This window comes from Tiliqua scincoides, chromosome 7 (genome assembly GCF_035046505.1).
Source record: "Tiliqua scincoides isolate rTilSci1 chromosome 7, rTilSci1.hap2, whole genome shotgun sequence".
Classification (NCBI taxonomy): domain Eukaryota; kingdom Metazoa; phylum Chordata; class Lepidosauria; order Squamata; family Scincidae; genus Tiliqua; species Tiliqua scincoides.
In genome coordinates, this window is record NC_089827.1 from 18,473,623 (window position 1) to 18,485,672 (window position 12,050).

The following is a 12,050-nucleotide window of genomic DNA, read 5'->3' on the forward strand; positions in this document are numbered from 1 at the left end:
CTTGCAGCCTCTTCCTGGTTATTCAGTGGATCCTCCTTTCCCCCAAAGTAGCCCCAGAATGCATTGTGATCTATTCCCTTCCTGGTTGTGATGCATTCTGAGGCAATACTGGGGTAAGGGGAGAAGACTCAGAGTGGCCAGGAAGAGCCTCGGAGTGACCAGCTGCCTGCAGCCCTAAATGTGCAGTGGTTTTGCTATGCTAAGGTAAACAATGTTATTTTAAATGTTCCTCTTCACTTTCCCCATCTTTTAAAAGTGCGTCCTTGGTATCCATGGAACTGGATAACTCTGCTTATTCAACGTTTATCCTCTGCTGTACCACTTTGCATGGTCCACCTATTGGAAGTACCACCAGAAATAACTGGTGATGATGTCACCACCAGTTGCTTCCAGATGAGGCAGCAGACACAATGCAACAAACACTGGTAAGAGGCTCAGGAGGGCTTTTTTGAGCATGCAAAAAAGCACACTCTTCAGCTCTGTCCGCTGAGCCGAGACTCCAACTGCTGCTTGTCGCATTGCATTGCTGGTCTCACTGCCAGGTGGGGGGTGTTGGGGGCCCTACGTGTACCACCAGGCACCACTTCAAGTACCACCGTTGGTACGGGGTACTACTGGTTGAGAAACACTGGGATAACTGAAACTGTGGATACAAATCTATGGATATTGGGGTACCCCTGTATAGACTCTTTAAGAACTGAGAGTGTCTTCTACTCACAAAAAGGCTGCTTGATGTCTGGGCAGTTGTGAAATGAAATGTGAAACAAAACTCCAAGATGCTTTTCTACTTCACCATGGCGTATGCAGCATCTAGCACAAGAACAATTGTGAAAAGTTGCCTCGGTGTGAATTCTTGTGCAATTTCTTGTGCAAGTGTTTCCAGAACAGCAAAAGTGTCTATTTTTTCCCCCTTCTCACAGTTCTTACTCCAGTCCCTAGTAGGTAATCCTTTGGGGGGGGGGGTATACTGGAAGAAAACTTGTGTGTTGGAGAAGGTAGAAGTTTCCAAAACAAGAATTACAGGGAATGCAAAATCCCACTGAAACAAAATACAGACTTTCACTTGAAATCTGTTATCATTTTGTTTCCTTTATGACATCAGTCTGTGTGGGTATCACCTACTAATGCTCTTTTGGAGAAGGCCACAAGAGGGCAGCAAAGGGCTTTAGAATGGGACAATGGACACATTAAGGGTCTGCAAGTCTAGCCTATAGTTCTCCAGAAGAAAGCTGTATATTGGATTCAATTAATATCTCGTGGCTGTGTGTACTGTGAAGTGTATAATGGTCAGTGATGTGAGGCCATACCAACTTCTCCCCAAAGAAACCTCAGTGATAATGATTCCTGTGGTTTTGTGCGTGTGTTTTAACGAAATTTTATCAGAGCTGAGTTGAGTTGTTCTCTACAGAATCTTCCAAGTGTTGTTGACTTATTGCCATCCAATTCAGCTACAGTTTGGAATTTTTGAAAAGTACTGTGCTGATAGCTGGACTTATATTCATTATTTTTGTCCTGCCTGGCAACTTAGAATGCTGACTTATTAATATATTTGTTCTGATTTTTAACCAACCCGGTTCTTTGAAGACTCAAGGGGGCACAACATTTAATTAAAAATTAATATCATTGAAAAGATGTCATTATTTTTCTAGAGTTGGATTTAACTAGAATTTGGCCTTGCTGTAAAAAGACACCCACCTGGAAGTTATCATCAAAGGGATGGTCTGACATAATTGTACACTGTCCTATTGGATTCAAGGCCCAGTCCTATTCAGACTACATCCCAAGGAAGCATAGATTCCAGTGTGACGTCCTTTATATCCTAAGCCTGTCCTGACAACACCACCCTATTGGTGCACTGATGCCAACACAAGGACCAATTGCTAAGCCTGTCAAGGGAAAGAAACTGCTGGCACAACCCTTCCCAGTAACATCACCAGTGTCCAGGGAGCTGCTAACACAACCCATTATCCATGGAGTGGCATTCTGATGTTGGCCGGTCATAACTGTAACACAGGCTCATCAATGGTGTGAGGTTTGACCCTTTGTCGCCATGAAATTGGCATATCATCCCTGTGGCATCTGTGTGATGACTGAGGAGCCAATGACTACATCCATTCAGCCCCAACACTGGTGGCGATTGTCAATAGGCTATCAGTTCAATGTATAATAGATGGAGGGCATTTATCCTTCCAGTTTTTTCATAATCAATCTTTTAGCTGTTGTTAGAGTGCAAAGAATCCACCTTCTCTGACTACCATTTATGTACTGGCAACCTTCAGTCTCAAAAGACTATGGTATCGCGCTCTGAAAGGTGGTTCTGGCACAGCGTCTAGTGTGGCTGAAAAGGCCGATTTGGGAGTGACAATCCCTTCCACACTGGGAGCAAGTGCAGTCTGTCCCTGGTCTGTCTCCCTGGCTATGGGCCTTCCTTCTTTGCCTCTTAGCCTCAGACTGTTGGCCAAGTGTCTCTTCAAACTGGGAAAGGCCATGCTGCACAGCCTGCCTCCAAGTGGGCCGCTCAGAGGCCAGGGTTTCCCACCTGTTGAGGTCCACTCCTAAGGCCTTCAGATCCCTCTTGCAGATGTCCTTGTATCGCAGCTGTGGTCTACCTGTAGGGCACTTTCCTTGCACGAGTTCTATTTACTTTTTTTTGTATTGGCAACCTTCAGTCTCGAAAGACTATGGTATCGCGCTCTGAAAGGTGGTTCTGGCACAGCGTCTAGTGTGGCTGAAAAGGCCAATCCGGGAGTGACAATCCCTTCCACACCGGGAGCAAGTGCAGTCTGTCCCTGGTCTGTCTCCCTGGCTATGGGCCTTCCTTCTTTGCCTCTTAGCCTCAGACTGTTGGCCAAGTGTCTCTTCAAACTGGGAAAGGCCATGCTGCACAGCCTGCCTCCAAGTGGGCCGCTCAGAGGCCAGGGTTTCCCACCTGTTGAGGTCCACTCCTAAGGCCTTCAGATCCCTCTTGCAGATGTCCTTGTATCGCAGCTGTGGTCTACCTGTAGGGCACTTTCCTTGCACGAGTTCTATTTACTTTTTTTTGTATTGGCAACCTTCAGTCTCGAAAGACTCTGGTATCGCGCTCTGAAAGGTGGTTCTGGCACAGCGTCTAGTGTGGCTGAAAAGGCCAATCCGGGAGTGACAATCCCTTCCACACTGGGAGCAAGTGCAGTCTGTCCCTGGTCTGTCTCCCTGGCTATGGGCCTTCCTTCTTTGCCTCTTAGCCTCAGACTGTTGGCTAAGTGTCTCTACAGGTTATGGGTATAAAGTAAAAAAACCGACAACACTGGTGGCCAGAGAGGTGCTGTCAAGGTGAACTGAGCAGAGGGCGGGGGCAGCTCAAGGCCAATGAGTGGTCATGCTGGGGGGGGGACACCTCCCTGCCAGCCACTAGGAATGAGCAACACTGACCAGGGCACCGCCCCCAACTGTGGTGTGATGCCCCAAGGATGCCACATGCAAATACGCATGCACAACATGACACAAGGATGCAGCACCTGTTGCTGCTGACACCGCTGTAACTCCTGCAGGAGGTGTCTTTTTGCCGCTCACCATCGAGAGCATGAAGTGACTGGTTCCAGAGCAGGCTGAGGATTGACTTCAGAGGCACTGGTGGCCCGAGAGGTGCTGTCAAAGTGAACTGAGCTGAGGGCAGGGGCAGCTCAAGGCCACGATCTGCCTGACATGGTAGTGTCTAATCTGAAAACTGCTTTCCCCTCAATAAATCTGTTAAGAAGAAAGAAAACACCAGTGGTTAGTGCCAGCTCCTGGTTGTCCTCCATGGACTTCCTGAGAAGGGCTCACTGCTGGTCTCCCAGGTGTCGAAGGAATTTCTTGGCTACTACCGCATGAAGGCTATTGGCACAGAGTTGGTTTCAGAGACCAATAGTGGACCCTTCTGAGGGTCCTTGGGAGTTGCTCAACATTGCCAGCCCTTGACGGTCATCTGCTGTTCAAACTCATAGCAAGGTGTTGCCTGGAGTTGCCATAACAACATTTCATGGAAGTTTTTGAAACATACTTGGATTGTGTTGCTGGCTGTTCCAAGGCTTTGTTCCATTTTTTTTTTCATGTGAGGAATAATACAGCACCCACCCCAGGCAATGTTTTTGTGAGGAAAACGTACAGCTTCTCCATCTCGATAGCCTGTCTATCGATATATTGCAGCTTCTGTAAATGCTTATCCTCCTGTTAAAATAAGGATTCCTGTTGCCTTTGTACAAAAGGAGACCAGAGAAAATCATTCCATCTAATGTCAGGGCCCAGCTGAAGCGAACAGATGATGCCACAAACTCCCACAGCTTTCCCCATTGTTATGTACATCAGTCAGGACAAAAGCATACAAATCTAATTATAAAAAAATTCAATAGGCTTCTCAGTTAGTTTTTTTTTTTTTTTTTAAATCACTTACAACCTTGAGTTTTTCAATAATATAATACTCAGGATTGTGGAGAGGAAAATTATGTGAGAGTGTAGCACTCTCAGATTGACAATTCAAGGCTGAAATCATTATTGTTATTTTAAACCTGCAGTGGGAGGTTTCAACCAGATATTAAAATCAAATTAACTGATTCATTCCTGAATGTGCTAATGACTGAGTTAGACACATTTTCAAACTGTCAATTTAAACCCATTTTTGGGGGCGGGGTGTGTGAGAAGTGAGAAGTTACAATTTGATTGTATAGGTGCCTAAATAGGGCTTGTTCAACAGTCCTTTAACTAGTACATGCTGGTTAGCCTATTAATAATCACAATATTTATTTGCATAGCACCATTGTCGTACACTGCCAGGGTTCGGGGTGCTCAGAGTTCTTGGTACTTGAACCCTAGAGCCCTCAAGGACCCCTGTTCGGTAGTACTGCCACCACCCTTTATGTGCCAGTGTCTCAGTCCAGGGACACTGAGACCCTCTAGGCTTAATTCTATCCCTTGTAGGCACCGAGCACTTTCTTTAATTAAAGCTTCAGTCCTCAAGTTACTAGTCCTCAATGAGTATTTGGTAGCTTGCTGAACGGCTAGGCAGGATTCTGAACCTTTGTCCCCAACAGACAATGAAACAACTTAGTAAAAGGATTTTTACTTTATTAAATACATAGGGTTACATAAAGTTACAAAAGGCAGCAAATGCTAGAGGCATAAAACTTCTAGGAAACATATCAGTATAAAATAACAAAGCTAACTGGCTATCTCTATTATTCCCTAACTCTCACCTGGGTCAGCTTTCTTTTGTAGATCTTTCAGCTCCTTTACCTATGAGGCCACATGGCCCTGGTGGACCAGGCTCTCCCTGCAGGATGTTGCACCCACAACCTTTTCCACCAAACAGACAAAGACCCCGACACCCCCTTTGGGCTTTGTTCCTATACTTATACTCATGCTAACAGGACTGAGGTGACTCTGTACTCATTTAAACTGTCCAGTCAGAAGCTCTTGGGGACAGAATCTTCCCCAATGGATGCTAGTCCTCTTAGTTCTTCCCCTCCCCACTGGAGATCTATGGGTGCCTTTCTGTCTTCCCCAATGGATCTTCCCCAATGGATGCCAGCCCTCTTAGTTCTTCCGCTCCCCACTGGAGATCTATGGGCGCCTTTCTGTCTGCGTAGGTGCTACATTATCACCTTCCACGGAGTTGTAAATTCCGTTGGCTGTTATTACTCACATCCTTGCAGCTAGGAACTGCAAGCCTCTTCTCTGTTACTGGTTTACTTTGGTTCAGCCCCACATGCTACCAGGCCTAAACTGTACATAATCATGACAACCATCAATGTGCATGGTGTTTTACAGTGGAAGGCGTCTCTGCCTTGAAGATCTCCCAATCCAAAATAGACACCAGGGAGACAACGGTGGAAGGGGAAGGGAAGATGGAGTAGAATGTGCAATTATAGCATGATCCTAACCATCTGACAGTCCAATCCTATGCATGACTACTAAGAAGTAAGTCCCATTCGATTAAAAAGAGCTTACTCCCAGGAAAGTGTGGATAGGATTGGGCTGTGAAGGTCTGATTGGCCTGTAAAACAGTGCCTAATTAAAGTTGTGGATGCCAGTGGTTTCCTAATGTTTTACTCAATTCAATTCAATAAATCTTTGTTGGCATAATACTAATGGTTTACTCCTAGTAGTGTGCAATGTCACTCTCCCGCATCATACTGCCCCCCCCCCCTGGATACTTACTTAGCCACAGGAGCCTTGCGTGACATTTGGAACAGCTCTGAAAGCCTCCTGAGACTTCAGGAGTGCTCTTAAACAGTATTTCTGGTTTCCCAGAAGTCCTGCTTAAGAGTGCTCCAGATGCCTCAGAAGGCTTTTGGAGTGGTCCCAAATGCTGTGCGGGTCTTCATCTGCCTATGGAATGACTCTGGAGGGCAGATGGAAGTAGTGCAGCGGGTGGAGGTGGCAGCGCCGATGTGCGCTGTGGTGCTGCCCCCAAAATGCCCACAGGCACGGTGCATGGGCTTTTGCCCCCTCCCCGTCCCGGCCCATCACTGCACCCCACACCTCTTTTCATTGTGGGATACGGAAGCCAGTCAGTCAAAGTTTAATTGTGATAACCATAGGTCGTTACAATAAAAGATCAGTAAATTGCGAAATATCCATAAGCTAAAAAGGGAGAATAATTATAAACATCATACAGACCAAACCAACTAATAAAAGATATAAAAACATAAAATAGACCGCAATATCAAAAACCATTTAAAAGAGCTCACTGCTTAGCTCAGAATTAGGTAAAATTAGCTAAAATAAAAACCGAATCTGATTCCATAGAAATAAGGTGACCCCTGACAAAATCAGCTCTATGGAATAGATTAATTTCCCATAAGAACAATTACTATACTGCACAAGATTGTACATAATTTGCACGAATTTTCAACGCTGCAAGAGCAAAATTAGCCACTTTCAAAGTGTTCCCCATGTCAGCATCTACTAGAAGGCAGCAGACCTGAACTGTAGTAGGTCTGTCCTGTAACAAGGGGATTAAAGTGGACAAGAATTTAGATACGGAAGCATGGAGTGTCAGTTGCCCTAGAAAAGGGGTTTCCAAACTACAACCCGGGGGCCAAATCTGGTCCGCCACAAGATTTTATCTGGCCCGAAGCAACTTTTTTGGGGTCAGAGCATTTGCTAACGTTTGATGTTTTTACTCATTATATATGATTTCTCAGTTTAAACAAGGCATTTGTCACATTTCTCTTTTGTTCTGAATCATATCATACTTACTGTAAAAAAGTTTCAAGTAAAACTTAAATTTTATTCATTCATGTATAAAACTGATTTTTTTTCCGGTCCATGAAAATGTGTAAAATAGACAGTGTGGACCTCATACTGAAAACTTTGCAGACCCCAGCCCTAGGAACAGAGCCGCAGAACCCGGACTAATCTCCTGGGTTCCAGAAGTGACATCACAAGAGGTGAGGACCATAGAGAGGACCATAGAGGTCAGTGTGCCATGAGAAGAGAAATGTTCGACAATCGCTGGACTAATCTCCCAAGCCCATGTTTCAATACACTTTTCCATCTTTATTATGCAACGTCTGAAGTCATGCTTTCCCGTTTTGCAAAACAGATACTTTTTGAGTGGCAAGAAATGGAGGTGGCAGGACAAGATTGGGAAAATCAAAAGGAAGTTGAGGCTACTGGAAGTGAAAAAGTGTCACCTTTGCCGGTGCTGTAGCTCAGGGGTGTCCAAAGTTTTTGGCAGGAGGGCCACATCAGCTCTCTGACACTGTGTCGGGGGCCGGGGGGGGGAAGAATTAATTTACATTTATAATTTGAATAAATTTACATAAGTTTACATAAATGAATATATTAAAGTTGAACTTATATGAATGAATGAAGGTCTTGCAATAGCTCAAGGCCTATAAAAGGCCTTGCACAAAGCAAGGCTGGCCTTTCCTTTGCTGCCGCTGCTGCATCACAGATGTGAAAGAGCAAGCAGTGGAGGGAGCTCTCATCCCACAGCTCATGGGAGAGGTCAAACAGTCGCCCTCACGCTGAGAGAAGTTGCGTCGAGCCAGTGCGGACTTCAACAAATCTCTGGAGGGCCAGAGGCTCATTGGAGACTGGGGGCTCCCTGAGGGCCACATTGAGAGGCCTCGAGGGCCGCAAGTGGCCCCTGGGCCGGGGTTTGGGCACCCCTGCTCTAGCTGATTGCTGCCGTAGTCCCTGACCCGCTACAAGAAGTGGAAGCAAAAATGGGGGGGAAAAAACACATTGGGACCTTTTAAAATTGAAGCAACCTAGTGAAAAAATTGCAACACATGTTCTATTTGAAGATTATTTTTTTCAGAGTGGAGGAAGTAAGGGAGGAACAATGGCATTGACTCAATCATTGTAATGCTGCCTTTATTTCCTTTGTATGGCTTAAATGGGAATAAATTAGACACAAAATTGGCAGCCGTTAGAAAGAAAAGGTTTTAGCACCCCGAATAAGTGCTGTATCGATTGATAAGTGGTGGTAGACTCCAATGGCTTTTAGTAATAAAAAAATGCTCCTGAAGCCTGCGTACCTAATTATCTGTAGTAAAGGAGAAGCTGCTCTAAATTCAGCATACAATAGATGGGGTGGAGTTTGGGAAGACCAAACTGGAGATTTGCATCCTTGTCTAATGAAATCTTACGTTAGGCTAAGCCTGTACAGCCTGAGGTTCCCCAAGCTAAGTGTAGCCATCAAGGGCTGGGTCAGCCTCTTTTTGGCTGCCTGCCTAAAAGGGGGGAAGGAAGTGCACGGATGGGGGACAGTCAGGTGTCTGGCCTACCATGGTACATAAGTGGTGGGCTCAGAAATGTAACGTACTGCCCCGTTACCCAGGGCAGTGATGTCACATGACAGGAGAAGGAACAGGGCGTGTGAAGCCACTGCAGCTTTCTCCCTAACTAGGGCGAAGCCTGGGGACAGTCATAAACTCCCTTTGGCATAGTGTTTGGGGCAGGTACATTTTACCTCTGAGCCCAGGCTCTGCTCAAGTTACGCCTCTGGGTGGGCTGCATTCATGTTTCCGGGCCACAAGCAGAGCAGACTCGGGGCCCAGTCCTATCCAACGTTTCAGCCCTGATGTAGCCATGTGTCCTACAGTGGAGGGAGGCAGTCATGGGGGTTGTTCCCTTACCTCTGGACTGCACTGTGGCTGCGTCAGTGCTGGAATATTGGATAGGATTGGGCCCTCGTCACTTCTGTATGTGTCTCTGTTCCCACTATGGATTTTGGCCTCTACAATCCCGTGCCTGTTTCTGTGCATGGCTAGCTTGAGCCTATAGAGATGCACAGGTGCCCTGACACACAGGAGTGCTTATGCTGATGGTGGCCAAATCCTGTGCTTAGTCAGTGACACCAGCAGGTCTTATTAGGCTTCCCCTTGGCAGCAATCACTTTATGAATGGATTACTGTGTCAAAATGCATTTTGCATGCATTTCAGTCTTGTATATACAGAATTAAGGTGTTTCGTTCCGGAGTTTCAGCCCGGAAGGATGATTGTGTTGAAGCGTACCTTGCATTGAGCAAATCTGGCACACTGTGATCTCCTGGGAATCCTGGGTGGCAGGTGGAGGTGAGAACCTGTTTGCACAGCTGCTTGCAGCTTCCTGGGTGGTTTCCAAAGAAGCCTCCTTTTTGAACTGCCTAATATGAACGGGAGGAGGAAGTGGTGTTAGGTTCTTTGGCACAGGTCCTGCTGCATAATAAAATTATGTTTCCGACTGCCCAGGGGCCAGGCCACCTGGACAGTCTTTTCAGTTTCCTGTGGCAAGAAGCCTCTCCGATCAACAACTGGAGCCTGGGTGCAGCACACACCCTGCCATGCTTTTTGTCCCTCAGGAACTTCTCCAGTGGGGGAGCGTTCAAGCCTTTCTGTGCTCCTAAAAGGATGTATTCAAGCCCAATCAAGTTCAGGAAATCTGTGCTGCATAGCCAGAGAGAAGCTGCAAACTCCTTTGTATACCCAGAAATGCTCTTGTTTTCCTTCATTCTTGATCTTGACAGTTGCCAAGGCGCCCACCCTGCGGTGCATTTTGGTGGTCTCTTCCCCATAGAGATTCGCCTCTGCTTTCTTCCTGCTGAAAGTCTCCATATTTTTGCTTGGCACTTTATGTCTACAGTCAGGAAGCCTATACTTTCCTCCCCGGATTGTGCAACCCCACTCTTCCTGCTTAGACAGACTTCATATTGAAAACCTGCTGAGAAGAATGGGACAGTAATCTTTCCCCCCTTTTAATCCCCACAATAGATTCTTCACTCTCTCTCTCCCCCTACAAGTGTTTATTTCACTTGCAACCATTTAAAGCTCCGTAACTGATCTCTTTAGCAAAGTAACTGAAAGTAAACTTGACTTTTACTTATCTATGTTTCTTTAATAAACTCTGTCTCCTTTTGAAAAACTCAGTCTCAGGGTTACTGAGTACATCTGACTACTGTTTTTATGATATGTTATGTTTTTTATCTGCTTCTAAATTATGTTTTTAACTTGTTTTAACCTTGTTTTGTAAGCAGCCTTGAGTCCCTTCGGCGAGAAAGGCGGGGTAAAAATAAAGTATAATAATAATGATAATGATAATACTGATAGCCTAATTCTGAGGCACTTTGAGGTTGTTTGCACTGCTCATCCATGTCAGTGATCCCAAAACTGTCAGTTACTGCTGAGTTTGATCTCACTCTACAAGTATTTCTAATTTCCCCAATTTAATTCAATTTGAGTTAGAGAGAGAGAGAGAGAGAGAGAGATGGCAGTTAGCATGGTAAACCTGCACTGTGACTTGCTGGCACCATTCATTTGCTGCCCACTTACTCCTAAGAGTAAACCATTAGTATTATGCCAACAAAGATTTATTGAATTGAATTGAATTGAGTAAACCATTAGGAAACCACTGGCATCCACAACTTTAATTAGGCACTGTTTTACATTTAATTTTGTATTCATTGATTTTATTACACACGCACTTATTCCCTAAATATCTTGGCTGTGATCCAATGAGCCACTTTAGATGTGCCCATGGGCATGCCTAGTGGGTCATTTGGCTCTTTTTCTTCTTCTTCTTCTGCAAGACAGGCAACCGTGCCAAATTGCAATCTGCTTTTGAAAATCCCAACCAGGTGTTTGAGAAATGAAAGTCCACAGTTCCCTTGGGGCTGTGGAGGCAGAAGTGTACATAGGGCAGAGACCTTGTTGTTGCACTTAGGGGGGGCGCATGACTGCCCCTCAGGTTCCATCCTATTTTCTGAGGTGCTGGTGGCTTTCCACCCCCTTCCTTCTCATTCAAAGGGAAGCCTCCACAGGAGAAAGAATGGAGGCACAAAGCTGCCACAGCCAGCGCTCCCTCCTCCGAGGAGAACCTGGAAGTGACATCAGGATGTCACGTGACATAGTGGCAATGGGGTAGTGCGTTACGCCTCTGTGTGGAGGCCTTCCTGTCACCCTTTGTTGCAGACTCTTGTGCTAATTTAGCAAATTTTTGTCCCTTCACATCACATTTTATCCCTTTCCTTCAGAGTTTATGCCGCATCTTAAACATCTCTGCTGAAAAGGGTGTTCGGCTGAGATCAGAGGGATTTGCTTCCTACTGAATTTGCTCAGAATTTCAACCTTAAAAAAAAAAGAAAATCAGTGACATTAAAATTGCAGAAGTCACACAAGGGCTATCAGAGGACAGCTCCTTAAAGTCTTAAAAAAATCCATTCTCTGGAGGAAGACAGAGTTAGGGCACTAATAAACAACTGGGCTTCTGAAATACTTAGCATTGCCAGATTAGCAGGATGGAAGCATACTGTTTTTCACTTTAGTTTGCTAATTGGGTATGTGTTGCAGATCTCAATGACAAGAGGCAAACCCAAACAAATAATTAAATGAAATGCCTGAATTCAAGGCTGGATTCAGTTCTGCCTCTTCAAATTAAAGTCAGATTAAATTTGTATTTTTAGGTAGTTGGCTATGGGCTATGTACTGGGTATTGTAAAAAAAAAAGAGGAGTTGGGAAGGAATATTGGCTCGTGTTTTTTTTTAATGTGGCATGTACATATTGTCTGTTGGGAATGCTACACAAATCAGTTTCTTCTTTTTTT

The 12,050-nt window shown here is 45.2% G+C and overlaps 1 protein-coding gene across 3 annotated transcripts in view; it reads left to right on the forward strand.

The window, feature by feature from the left end:
* Positions 1 to 12,050, forward strand: part of TMEM117 (transmembrane protein 117) — a 242,335-nt gene that overhangs the window by 51,079 nt on the left and 179,206 nt on the right. The gene's annotated exons all lie outside the window — the stretch shown is intronic.